The following is a 14,778-nucleotide window of genomic DNA, read 5'->3' as shown; positions in this document are numbered from 1 at the left end:
TTTAGGGGTAACATAGTAAATGGGGTTGAATGAGGTCCATCTTTCATATTTTTATTGGTGAAAAATAAAAAAAATCTCCATTATTTTACTTTAACCTCACAAAGCTGTGTTGATAAGACACTTCCAAGAAATTAATTTCCGCATATGCTCAGAAAAATGTGGTGCTAATGCCGTGATTTCATAAATTCCAATAAATTCTAATAAATTCCCTCTTCCTCCCGTTCACTCATCGCCCCTGCTGTGCTCTAATCTTGTAATTGTTTGTCTTTCAGATCATATCTCCAGCTACACGGGGACTATATGCACTTCAACATTGATTTTACTCTAATTCGGTCTTAGCTCAGATCGGCTCACGAGATGTCTTGTGCAGAAAAGAGGGAGACATAGAGGCCATTTCTTTTCTTTCTTTAAATTAAAGCCTATGTAACGGCGCTGTTTAACGCGCGGCTCCCAGTGGCCTCGGCTGCTGGAACAGAGAGGCGCAGGTGAAGACGGACAAATACTCCCAGCTTTTACCCGTTACAAATGGGATTTAGCTGTAAATGCAGAGGGTGAGGGGGTTGGGGGGGTTTATCAGGATTTCAATGGTGAGATTATATCAAAGGCCTATGAAGCCCTCGTTAGCAGCAGCGGGATAATGGCATGACGGGGTCTCCCTTTGCAGCCGTCCTCGCCTGCATTGTGGCCCCTCTGAATCTGTCTGCGCGGGCCCTCGTCCTTTCTGAACCCCTTGCAGCCCCTCCAAGCCCCACTACCTCCCTCTCAGCCTAACTGTGGCATAATGAAGCAAAGCCACATGTAGCCTTTGTAGCACCATGCCCTTCCACCCCTCCCTCGTCCTCTCCAGATCCAGAAACAGTCCCCGGCTATGACTCCTTTCATTACTCGGAGATGGGAGATGAATTGCCCCGGACACCAGGGTCCCCCCCATTAAAATACATTTAGAGACAGACCGGGGCCCCGTCACGGCTCTTTAAGAGATTTTCTCATTCTTCCTATAGGGCTCGCTCGCTTGCTCTTTCCCGACCCCTCCTCAAGCTGCACCCCCTCCCCCAGCCCTTTTTCCAGGGGCAACACTTGCCTTGCAGTGGAAGCTAATACAGGTTGGCATGTTCTATAAAGAACCCATCTGCCACTGAAAGTCAAATAGAAGGCACCTGAATGAACAAGCCCAGCTTAGTTGGGCCTGTCCCAAAGAAGCAGACATGAGACTTTGATTGATTAATGACATCACTTTCCAATTACCCCAGAAGAATGAGATCACCTCATGACTTTATGCTTTAAATGAGCCAGACTTGAGGTCCTGGGGCTTTTTGAAGGATTTTCAACGTTTTTTTCTTCTTTCTTTGCAATTTGCCTACTTATTCACTCATTTTCTGTTCAGAGCTCATAGAACAGGATATCAGATTGTGTAGCATGTGTGTGCACTGCAACTGGTTGGTGAAATGAAGAAATATTAATTGGTATTGCATCATTGGTTGGGCCCCCCCACCCCCCATATTTAACAGGAAAACTTCTAAGTTTAAAGTCAAAAATGTATCTGATTCCATATCTTAAAATCCAGCATGCCTGCCTTTCAGTAAAACAGTGAACTCAAACCACATGTGAGTTACTGTAATCTACAAATACTTGAGTCCTCCATAACTGCCTTTTTTAATGGTTCAAACACTAAATATACCTTAATATGCATTAATATGCGCAGCGGAAACCGTTTAAGCTCTTCCACAGAAGCTAACATCCACGGTCAGCCAATCAGGAAAATAAATGCCGCTCCTGGATTGGCTGCTTTGAAAACACCAGCCAACAGCGTGTCAAGTAGCATTTTAGCTAGCTGTTTCAATTTCCCGTGCTATATTTCCTTTAAAATACTTTAGATGTAATCTAAGAAATCTAAGAAAAAAAAACTGAATAGGTTTTTACCCTAACGTAACACCAATGATTTGGTGTTACGTTCCACAGAAAATTCCGCAAATATCGAACCATTAATAGCGGAGGTTCGTGTAGAGGGCACTTTGCATGACAACTGAGAGGACATATAATTTGTAAAGCAGAAATTATGGAAAACAGGACTTATAGCGCCCCTACAGGCCATGTCACCCAGTGCAACCAGCTCAATTAACCATATCAAAACCACCTGTAGAATTACTGCTGTGTTCATTCATTTCGTTTATTTAACCCGGTTTTTCTGATTTATATTACGGATCTCCACAGTAACAGGCATCTGACCGAGACTGTAAGAAATTCAAAGACCTCACAACGTAGGAGTGAAATACTTAAAAAGATACCTAGAAACAATGTCACACTCTTTAGTTTTCACCAGGATTTTACTTCATTGAGGGATGCCAAGTCTTTCAGAAACAGGTCAGACTGAAGATTACAGTTTGCATCAAGTTCCTGGCATTAAGCATTAAAACACATAAGCTTTGTTTCCCTGTTCAATGTTTACTGCTGGTACAATCATTTTTTTTTTACAATGAGGATTATAATTTCCTTGCTTCCACATTAAAAAGGAAGATAGTTGAAGGGAAGAATGGCTTTGTATATGAACACATTCCAGTCACTGAAGTGATAATTATGTTAGGGACGACCTGCTTACATTAGTCTTGAGCAGACAATGCCGGATGGAAAAGCATAGTTATTAATAATACTCAGTACCCCATCATATCCAGCATGAAAATTCATTAAGAAATGTATTCATGTAGATTACATTTTTATAGTCAAAGAAAGGCAACAAATATAGATACACCAATTTCAATCGTACATTAGAAGAAAATCAACTTTTTATATATAAAAAATGACCCCTAATGACGAATGTGCTACTTATGAAAGTTGTTGTCATTTAAACGTCTTGAATATTGTAGACACCAGCTTTTTGATGACCATTCATCTTGAAAATTGCCTCAGCAGCACTAACCTTGATTTTTATGAATAAGTGAAACTCATAAAATGTCCTGTTTTTTCTCTGAACTTAAAACAAGATGTGGGCGGCAGAGCTGTTCTTGTACTCTGCCAAAGGCATATTAGAGATGCTTACATTTTTTATTTTTAGTTTTTTGCAGTTGTGGGTGTGGAGCAGTGAACTGCAGAGTGATGAGCATGGAAGACAAAAGTTGAGTTTTGTAGTGCAAAAATATAGGGCCGAGTATGGAACCCGGTGGAACTCCTTTATTTTATTGTATTCATTGGCGTAACAGGAATGTTGTGCTGTAATAAGCAACTCTATTAAGAGATCTATTAACAAAATAAAATACAATAAAAGTACTGATAGCCATCAATGGGCCGTGTTTGATTTATGAAGCCAATCAAACCATTTGCTTGGAAAACAATATCTGCAAGATGTGATCAGTGGTGTTAAAGCCTTTAAAGGGATCTTAAACATTGCTGCTGGTCAGGATGGTTTGATATGTTATTGATTACCTTCATAAGGGCTATGGTATTTTACTTTATTTTATTTTCATTTGTTTTGAAAAGCACAAATTTTTCTCCTCTAAAAACTAATTAAATGCAGATTAACAGTAGCGAAGAATAATAATAAAAAAAACTTCTACAAGGGCAACAAAAACAGCAATGATATTCATAGTAGTAATTTGCTTTGCAGCTGCAACATTAACCTCGGTGCAAAAAAAACAAAGAAAAAAAAAAGATCTTTCATTCAGGCGACATGGTGAAGAGCTCTTTCAGATGAAGACAGAGAGGCTTTTTTTTTTTTTTCTGAGCCCACAGCAACAACATACTCAAAGTGTACACCGGATTCCCGCGTATTCCAACACCGCTCAGCGTTTTCTCACACCCAGAGGTACAGAGCAATCAAAAGCAAATAACGCTGCTGTATGTCGCGTCTCGCCTGGCGGATTAAAAAAAAAAAATCGCTGCACGTGCACACGCGCGCGCACTACACAGACAATTTTCCTCCCCCTTTAAAACAGTTGTTGGACAGACTCTTGCATCCACACACACACACACACACACACACACACGTCGCGTTGTTGAAAGAGTGCGCTGAGTCAAACTGTATCATCGTGATTAGTTTATTCAGGATCACCAAACTCCCAGCATGGGCATCAACATAGCAATCAGCGTCACCTGGACTACCTGAGCCTGATGCTCTTTTATGATGTCATCACAGGTGGCCATTTGTAGTTTTTAACCATGCATAACACTAACACCACAACACACACATCTACCCTGACAAGAAAATCTCTGATTTGAAGACTCAAAAAAAAAACTTCTGTCACGTGATCACCGTGTCAATCGCGCCCGTCTGCACGCGAGCGCAACAAAAGCAGAATTAAGGAGAGTCTCTGAAATCCTCTCCATTCTTCACGAGACGTATTAGCATTTTCTTTAACATATATAAATATGTCTTTAGAGCGCCCTCACCCCCCCACCTCCCATTCTTGCTCTCATCTCCCCCTTCTTTTCTTCCATTCTTCCGCATTGTGGCTCCATTTGCTCAAGTGATCGCAGAGGGTATTTGGGGGTCTGAAGCTGCTCGGCCGATCCGTGCCTTTTGTTGGGGTTTAACTCTTTCACATGGAAATGGGCGATTTGGTCGCTTTTGTGTCCAGCAGATAAGCGCTTGGAAGTGGGGGTGAGGGGGAGGTGGGGGGAGCAGGAAGGGTGAGAAAGGAGGACTTTGGGAAGGAGGGGTGTCTGTTTAGGATAATCGATCAGAGTTGGTGACCCCCGCACCTAACCCCACGCACACACACCACCCCTAAATCTCACTTGCTCACGCGGCCATCCTTTGGCCGAACTCGCGTGCCATCACAAGCCCTGATCTCTAATTGGTTTCCAGCAGTAATTATCCAATTACCGCCTCTCCAGCGGAGAGCCGCTCTCAACGCTGAGCTGACCCGGATAATGGCCTCACCCTTCTGCACTATTGATGGAAATCATTAGGAGTGAACGCGCCCCGTCGGCCCCGGGAGTGCAACACTTGAGAAAGTTGCATCGCTGCTCCCGGCGATATAGAGGCCTTTATGGCGAGGACACCACTTCACATGCAGAGACCATTCAGGCAGCATTATTCCCAAACTCTTATCGAAATTGAATTCATGAAAAAGTGGTCGGTGGGTTAATTTGGCCCCTTTGTGTGGCCATTAAGAAGTAAATGTTGTGAGCCTGACATTAGAGGGCAGCTTCTCATGGGAATACTGGGGACGTAAAACGTCAAAATTTCTGGCTGGAAGATTAATTTAAAATGTTTTTGGTGTTTTTTTTTTTTTTTTTTTACTAAAACACAAACAAAACTGTCAGCAATTTTCACTCGACTCTACGAACTTGTCAATGTTTGGCCTGTTTCTGGATTTCCTTTTGGAATGGACGTATCCAGAAAACTTTCAAAGGGTTGGTCAGATGGGGACGACTGAAGATCTTGGGGAAAAATGCTATAACAGAATTTCAAGGATATTATCATGTTGTATTCACATTTAAGGGCCAGAACAGAAAACCATCAAGGGCAATAAGCAAAAATAAATGAATGTTCTCTCTGATTTTCTATTCATGCATCTTGTAAAAACATAATGCAGTTTCTGAATGGGGGGCAGCAAATTTTGTTGGGTTGACCACATTCTGCATTAGCCTATAATTCAAATGAAGTCAGTATTTTAGTGTCTAAGTTATGTTCAAAGACATTTGGAGTTTCTTAAGTCAACTGTGTTTACATTGGGTTGGTACATGAATTGCTTAAACTAAACCAAACTTCAAGTAGGCTGGTTGGTGTTTTGATAAGAAGAACACGGCAACCATACATTGTCATTTTAACACTTTTATTCCAATGCACTGTAAAAAGGAAATTGTTCAATGGTGGTCGAATTAAAATAACAAATCATACCAAAGCATTTTAATTTAAAATAAAACCCAAAATGTGTAATATTTTACACCCTAATCTTGGTTTTTTTTGCTTCTTCTTAACCTGGAAAACAAACCGGATAACTTACTAGTCATGATGGGGACACACCAGAGGGCACATCAGATCAGAAACCAAGCAATGAAGTAAAAAAAAAAATGGTCCAGACTTCCAACACCAGATTGTGTCACTGCACAAGTCTGGATATAAATACATAAACATTTTTCCCAGCTTTGTAGTTTCCAGTGTTTGGAAATGAAAGAAGATTAGAACCAAAACTTCACCACCAACTCAGTCAAAGGTCCTCTGTCAGGGAGGTGAGAAGCAACTTCACAATCACTCAGCTAGAGCTTCAGTCGTCCCCGATCGGAGAACCATCCAGAAGGTCAACAGTACTTCAGGTACTTCACCAGTCAGGCCTTTGTGGTAGAGTGATCTGACAGGCTACTTGAACTTTGTAGAAATTAACCTCATAGATTGAGACCAGAAGAAAAACAGACACTGCTAATCACCTGGCCAACACCACACCTACGGTCAAGGATAATGGAGCAAGAATCATGGTATGCAGATATATGAAATTCTCCTCCACAGTGCTCTGGAAATCACACTAAGGCATTGATTGAACTTCCAACACAATGATTAGCCAAACTATCCTAGCAAGAGACTAAAGAAGTGGCTTGTACTTAAATACAGTAGAAGATCTATGGATGGACCAAAAATGTCTCTATCGATGTTACTGCTTTGATGCTAGTATTGCTGCTAAAGGTGCTTCAACAAAGTATTGAGCAAAGACTGTATGAGCAGCATTGCCCAGAATCATTCTTTCCTATGTCAAATTTAAGTTTTGAAATTATTTTCTTTTCATCAAGAAGTTTGTTTCTGACAGGAAAGCAGACAGGTTTTTCAGAAATTATTCACACTCTTCTTAATAATAGATGGAAAAATGTGTTTTGATGTTTCCATTGGTGTTTTTGATACCATTTAAGGTTGGAAGGCCTCCTTCTCATCACCCTAATCTTTAGCTAACTCCACAGACTCTCTCTGACACTCTGTTCATTACTCTGGATGGGCCACTTCAAAACGCTGACATTACTTCCATCTAGAGGTGCACTGATTGCAGTTTTCTGGCAAATCTTTAAAAACTTTGACCCGTCGATTCCAATTTTGGCCGATGCTGATTTTTTTTTTTTTTTTGTCCAAAATGTTGCTAAATATAGGAAGAAAATTGCTGAGTTTTCAACAATGGGGGACTGTTGTTAACTGCAAATATGCAGACATGACCTGGTGGACCGGTCTGTCAGTCAAACCGTTCTCATGGCAGAGCAGAAGAGGACAGTCGTTGATTTTTAGATCTTTGTAGAGACAGATGAGATCGGTGGATACGATCTTCTTCACATGTCAGAATCGGCCGATCATAGATCTTCCGAAATTGAGGAAGTCGGTACCGATATATAGTTGAACATACTTTCAAAAGAATTATGTTGGCAAAATCTAAACACGTGTATGAATTATACGTGTTGTTGTTGATGTTAGCTTTTACTAAATTTACGAGCAAACTGTTTTCACATTGTCAGACAGTGAATCCAATTTAGAAAAAGGCAAAATGCTGAACTGCCGATTTTCCTAACATTAAACTTTCACAGTTTCTACTTAGAAATCTGAAAATCTACTTTATTTCCTTTCATGTTTAAAGATGCACGAATGCACCAATAAATGTGCGTTGAGAACCATGTGAAACAGTTTAACTTTGGAAAGTTTCTGCATCCGGTCGGTCAGTGGACGGGGCAGTAAACAGCAATGAGGCTGATCTGAGCGCAGCAGCAGGCCTGGGCTGGCACCACAAAGCCGACAGCAGATTGATAACGTCCAGTTTTACGCCCCGACATTCCTTCCCTGCTTCCTCCACCTCTCCTTCTCCCAGAGTTAACTCCTGCCCCAATCTATCACCTTCCAGCCCATCTGTCGCCGATAGCCGCAACACTTTGAATAAATTCCTCGCCCCGACAAACAAAACGGTTAACACCTCATGAATACAGCTTTTACACCCCGCACACAGATTGTGGGGAAACTTTAGGGCCGCAGGAGTAAGTAGAGCAAAGAAATCTGTCCGCGGACACTCCCCTCTTCCCTTCCACTTCATTAGCAGTATTGTGCTGGGGAGCGCGCAATCTGTGCGGCCATCTCCGCCCGGCCTCGCCAGCTTTCTGATGACTTTCCGATGATGATTTAAAGGCTCGCACGGTCCCGTCCCCAGTTTCGCACTCCAACCCGCCTCCCCATCTCCCCGTCTCATTCTCTCCTTTCTCCTCTTTTCAGTTTGGGCCGCTTTTGTCTGGAGCTGCTTCCATCATTCTGCTTTTTCCAGGAGGGGAGGGCCCCGTAAAGATTCACACATCAACCTCGCATAAAGGAGTTCCACAGGGCAAACTTTGGCCCCTTGTTTCAGCCCACCACATACACACACACACTTTTTAAAACTTTTTATTAGTTGTATGTTTTGTAAATTTCATATATAAGTTCTGCCTGATATTTGTGAATGCATCACACGGAAATAGAAGATAGTAGTAGCTTTCAGTTTTTATATGGCAAATTTTAAAGTAAATCTTTTTTTTTTTTTTTTTTTTAACCCAAATAGTGGTAAAAATAATAACCCTTGTGATGGGTCGTAAGTTTCAATCCAGTTTTGGCTCATTTTCACTGTGACACAGTTACTTTTACAAAACATATTTGACCTCCAATATTTGTTAAAAACTGTTACTATGTGGTGACAGTATAACATGAGAGATAATCTGTAAAAACGTCCAGCCTATTGCCCTCTGAAGAAATGGATCGCTCCAACCAATCAGAGCCAGCAGGGAGGTCTTGGAGCTGTCAATCATCCTCGGGTATGCTGCTAAATGTGAAAACGACAGAAAAAAAAATTATCTGCTGTCATCGGTACCCATGCTAACTAGTTTTAGCATTGATGGCAGGCTTTGTTGTGGTGAACCAGCTGTAACAGAGAGAAACGGGGGAGTGTGTGAGCAGCCAGTACACGAGGGTGATTAAGAGCGCTAAGACCCTCTGTCTGGCTCTGATTGGTTGTTCCTGATTGAGTGCTGCATTTCTGAAGTTTGTACTGGGAAAGGCAGAGGAGCTGAATTTTTTAAACAGATTATCATATTGTACCGTCATCACATGATGATAGTTCTGATGATAGTGCGGGGTATATATATATATATATACACACAATTTTTTTAAACTTACATACTCCAATTTTAAGTAATGGTCAATTTAACTTGATCTTTGGATAGTTGTTCTAACCCAGTATGGGTCAAACCACCAACCCAACCCTGTTGATTTAAAACAACCCAGCGTCGGCTCGGTCCAGATTTGACCCAGCACTGGTTCGTCCCAAGGTTGGGTTATTTTTAAACCAGCATTTTTTTCAGTGTGTGAGGAGAGGGCATTGGGGGAGCTTGGGGGGGTGGGGGGGTTGGTTACTCTGAGGAGGTTTTCTAAAATGCAAACTCCTCTAAATGCCCCATTTCCCTCTTTTTAAAACAAGCAGGAACTACAAGGTAGCATGTGAGCATAGTGGAAAGCTCGGGGGCTTTGTGTGCTGCACACCTGATGGTTGCACTATGCCAGATTGCGCTGCGCCTTACATGAACAGATGGGGGGTGGATGAGCTAAGAAAGGCACGGAGGAAGGGAGTGGCACACGTCTGGATATCACTCATGTGGAGTTATGTGTTGTTACTGCGTGGGCCATATACACTTAGACATGCAGCTGTGTGTGATGCGGTCTATAGGAGGACGGTAAACAGTGATGCAGCCTGGGATGATCCATCTGTCAAAGCTTACTGAACAGGAATGTGTGTAAACTTGTAAGTTTGGACTTTTCAACTTTTTAAACATGTCATGTTGTCATCATGAATTTCAATGTATTTCAGTGGATTTTCAGGACAAAGTAGTGGAAGGGTGCAGGGTTTGCAAACTTTTATAGATGACCACTTATGCTTTCTTGAACAGGTTAGATTTATGCTTAGTAAAAAAATTTGCACAGATAATGGATAATAAGATTAGTTTTCCCTGTTCCGAGCTTGTTTCAGATTGAGTTGTTTTAGGGCGTCTTGTCACTTTAAATCCAAATAAGCTGCTGGCCACGCCCCTCACCTCCGCAACTCAGCGTTTACACTCGCACGTGAAAATGGTTATATACAACTGTACATCTTTGAAAATTATTAGTAGAGCCTCCAGCGCAAACAACAAGAATGCAACAAGTAGTCAGTCAGCAACTTACCTTTTCCAGAAGCCATTGTACAGCGGTAAAACCAGCTGACCAGACGTGCTGCTGCTCCGCTTGGGTTTCTAGGTGATGGCGGCTTGATGCTGGGGTTGCTAGGTAATGAGCTGGGTTGTTATCAAGACATCAAAAAACATTAATTTGGCTGGGTGTTATTTTTTTTTTGTTTGTTTTTTTTTCTTTAAGCTCTTGGACTATTTTCAGAAGCAGTAGAAACCCAAATAGAAGTACAGAAATGAGCAAAATATGAATTTTGCTTAATGCATCCCCTTTAAGTAAAAAATGATGTGAAACCATGTATCATTTTTCATCCACTTCAAAATTATACACTAATCTGTGTGGGTTTAGTACTTAAAATCCCATAAAAAAATGAAAGTTTTTGTAGTGAAGTGATAAAATGGAGAGAAGTTCAATCAGTGTGAATGTTACAGACTCAATGAGACTTTGTGTGATGCAGGAGCAACGCAGCAAAGAAAACATTTACATGGTACTGTTCATTTCTTTGTATAGTTCTAAATTTTTTTTAATGCTTTTCTTATTCTTCATGAAATGCCCTCGGCTCCTTTTGTTTACCAGTGAAGCACTTCATATGTTTTCTATAGAAACGACTTAGCTTGCCTTTAAAGCACAAACGTGATCACGCTCTTAAAGTCACAGGCCGCGATAAAGTACCACAATCTTCTTATTGCTGCTTGGATTTGGCTATTCATAATCTGACACGTTATGATATAGAGTCCAGAATGCAGCCTAAACTGAAAACAAGCACGTAGCAGCTGAACAGAATGACAACCAGTCACAAACGTGTGAGCGTTGCGTCTTGTTTAGGACCCTCGGCATCACGTTGTGACCTTGTAGCATCAATTTTTAATGCACAGCCTTCATCCGTCCTGACTGGAAGGAGCGCAGCCTCCTTAATCTTCCAATTCAGACGTGACGGGTGAGACGCCGCGGTGAAAACGCAGAGCTAGGCTGGACTGTTTTCTGATTCAAATTTATACGTAAAGGATTAAATTGAAGACAGAAGACGGCACAAGGTCAGCGGAGCTGCGTGAGTTGTCTGAACGTGCAGAAGCAGGCGGTAATAGTCGCAACTCCGAGGCACGAGTATGATTATTAAAAACAGGCCTGCGCAGGGCGCTAGCCTTAACCTTGAGTACTTCAAAGCACATTGGAATAAGGAACTGTCTCACTCTGGACTCAGAGCAGCTTTAAACCAAAGCACAGAATATGCCTTGTGTAGATTTTCCGCAAAATGCGACTGTGGCACTTTATGTACAATTTCCATACTCCACCATTATTGGTACTCCTGTTAAGTTGCCCAAAAAACATTCAAACAAGTACTTTCTGTATTGCAGGGCCATATTCTACACTGGAAATTGAAAAAGATAACCTTTAGTTTGACTATATGCTCTCCTACAATCCTCATATTTACTTTAGTAACCCATGACTTATGGTATAACTGGCGTATAAATGCGTTGTGGCTCATTGCCAGCTCAAAATTAGCCTGGTAAAAAACAGCCCCTTGTTCTATGCTTTGCTTCGTCCAGAGGGCCCGGACCCTCGGTTATTGAAAAATGATTGCTTCCTAGAGAGGCGGACTCTGACGTTTTAATTTGTACCCAATCACTAACGTTTTCCCATGACGTATTAAATACCAGAAATTGCCTGCACTGTCAACAACCATCCTCCACTGTGACGAGAGAAGTGCCGAGCCGAATGAGACGACTGTTGATCCAACACGGCCTGAACGACTTTACTCGCACTAATTAATAATTAAAACAGCGCAAAAAATCAGCGACATCGTTTAAAACTTCTCCTTCTGTTCAATGATTGTTCTGCTTGAAATTCTACCGGAAAAATCCAAGTCAATGGGAGAAATCCCAGACAAAGATTTCTCCCAGTGAAGGGAGATGAGAATCGAGCAGGATTGCGTAGGAAGGTAATGGCCAGGATACTACAACATATTGACCTGAACTTGACAGTATTCACAGTCGCATTAATAATTAAGACGGCACAAAAGCAGCAACTCTTTACAATCATCTGGTGTCGATCGAAGAGCAGCTTCAGTTTTATTTGAAGCACTGAATGTATTTAAAACACCAGAATGAGTATTCTACAGGAAGTTATTGGACTTTGGAGTAATTATGTATGTCATGCTGGGGTTGGGTGCTTATTGTAGAACTTCAAGCTGAAAGGGACAAAGATGGAGCAATATTTTAGTAGATTTTAACAGTCTACAGTTTTACACCATTCTTACATTTGACCCTGGTTTTTAAGCCAAGCAATGGTTCTGTGTAGAATTATCTTGGTTGAGCTGGGCAGCTCTATCAATTTCACTCATCAGCTGATTCGGAGGATCAACCGACCTCAAGTCTGCTGGGACAATTTTCAGAAAAAGTAAAGGACCTGGGTAGCGCAGGAACACACTATTGTCAACACAAAATCCCAAACTTTACTCCATTTTCAGTGGAGCTAGAGGACCGACAAGTCCTGGCTGATACGGCCAGCAGGCTCCAACATTGTAGCTTCACATTAAACCACAGGCATTGTTAGCTGAAAAAGATAGATAATAGACCGATAATGTCTGTCAACTCAGCGTTCCACCCCAACTAATATGTCTATTTTCAGTTCGGGTTGTTTAAAATTGCTAAGCTCAGCTAAAACCCAAGGCACATGTCTGACTAGCTGCTGGCATCTTCCACTCTGAGGACGTACTGAGATCTTGAGCAAGCACGTCTTTCTAAAACAGGTAGTCCAGTTCCTTTAGTGCCGCTTTCCTGAGTTTCTTTATGTCCTTGTGGGTTGGTAGTTGAGCCATTTGCTGTTTTGGATGATGTTTTGTGTTGTGTTTGTACAGCTTTCTAGCTTCTCTTAGGTGTTTCAATCATTCATTTGAACTGCTCCCTATCTCAGCCGGTCCTCATTGTTTATGTATCACTCCCTGTTTCTTCACTTCAGTGCAATATCCTGCTGTGGTACGTTCCTGTGTGTTTTTGGCTTTGATTCTGCACTCTGTTCTGTCAGTTTCTTCTTCTATTATTAAACACTCTGCTCTGCATCATACATGTCTGACCTCTCTACCTACATCTGGTTCCTCCATTCCACTGCACTTTAACAATGCCCATTGTTGCATATTGTTAGCATAGCCGCAGCCTGGTAAAAACCAGAGCCTCGTTTTTTGCCTCCCTTCAGACAGAGAGTGTGGACCCTCGGCTGTTGAGAAACGATTGCTTGCTGGAGGCGTAGAAGCTGCTGAAGTTGAAGTTTTGTTCTCAATCGCGAATGTGTTCCCGTGACGTATGAAATGCACCAATTCAACGCCATGAAGCTTACCGGAAATTGACTGTGCTGTAAACAGCCGTTCTCCACTGCGAAGAGAGAAGTGTTGAGCTGAACACAATGGCTGTCACTGTTAATTCAATATTTGACCAACACAGACTAAACGGCTTCATCCACTTCCTCCGCTGCCGTTACTAAATCTACAGGCAGACTACGATTCTAAAACAGCTCAGAAAATAAACATCATCGTTCACAACTTCTCCGTCTGTTCGCTGATTGACCTGGTTGAAATTCTACCAAAGGTATCCAAGTGAATGGGAGAAAACCCAGACGCAGTACTGAAGGAAGATTAGAATCGAGTGGAATTGCGTAGGAAGGCGATGGCCAGGCAAGGAGAACCTGTGATAATGCGGGCCATTTTGTCCTTCCCGAGGTTCTTAGAAACCTCGGGCCATCATTAGGTCTTTCAAAGGGATATCGATCCAAAGAGTGTCACCAGATCAACAGACCAGACATAAAATCAAGCTTCTCATTCTGCAGGCATTAGCTCTCTTTCTCGACTTGCTTCAAGTGTTAAACATTACAGCAGCAGGGAGAAATCAGAGGCAATAAAAGGGTTCAACTATTAAATTCTCCAGGATCAAATATTATGTCTGCGGTGCGACAAAAAAGGGAAAAAGAATGTTCTTAACAACGTGAGATTCTTACATGTTTCATATATTACACACAAACTTCACTGCAGTAACTTAAGTCACATATTAGTTCTTTAACTTTAAGTAACAACCCACTGACCTACTTTATAGACTTTATGAGTCACACAAGACAATCAGTGTGCACTTGCAGCTGAGGTGGAAACGCTTCTTAAACTTACTTATTTGATAGGCAACAGAACGCCCACTCTCGCTTACTTTGCCGCTTCTCACACTTATCTCCTCCCCCACTCCTCTCCCATCTCACCCATTCCCTTCCTCCATCTCTGCAGCTCTCTACCTTTTTCTTGCTGTTTCAAGTCCCTGCAGTGCTATTTAGAGCGTGGCACACAGCTATATTAATGGGACTAAAGAGGATTGCACAGGTAACACAAGTCCAGCTGGTGCTGCACTCAGCAGTGCGAGCAACACAGCGCGCCCACCCCCTACCAAACCCTGCACCTCACACCTCCCCGCCCCGTTTACTGAGTCACCCTGCCCTGAACGAGCAGCACTATGTAATTCTCTTTGAACGCCGCGCCCCCCCCACGCCCGCCACAAAAAAAACAGCACGAAAATAAGAGGGGACACCGTGCACGCCCACGCTTGAAGCCCCCAGGCTCTCGTCGCAAACATACACTAACGGCGGGGTGCAAAAGCGAGCGCTGGCTT

Source organism: Poecilia mexicana, unplaced genomic scaffold (genome assembly GCF_051168715.1).
Source record: "Poecilia mexicana isolate PSO_F unplaced genomic scaffold, ASM5116871v1 scaffold_17, whole genome shotgun sequence".
In the NCBI taxonomy this organism is placed as follows: domain Eukaryota; kingdom Metazoa; phylum Chordata; class Actinopteri; order Cyprinodontiformes; family Poeciliidae; genus Poecilia; species Poecilia mexicana.
Note: the sequence above shows the minus strand (reverse complement) of the source record.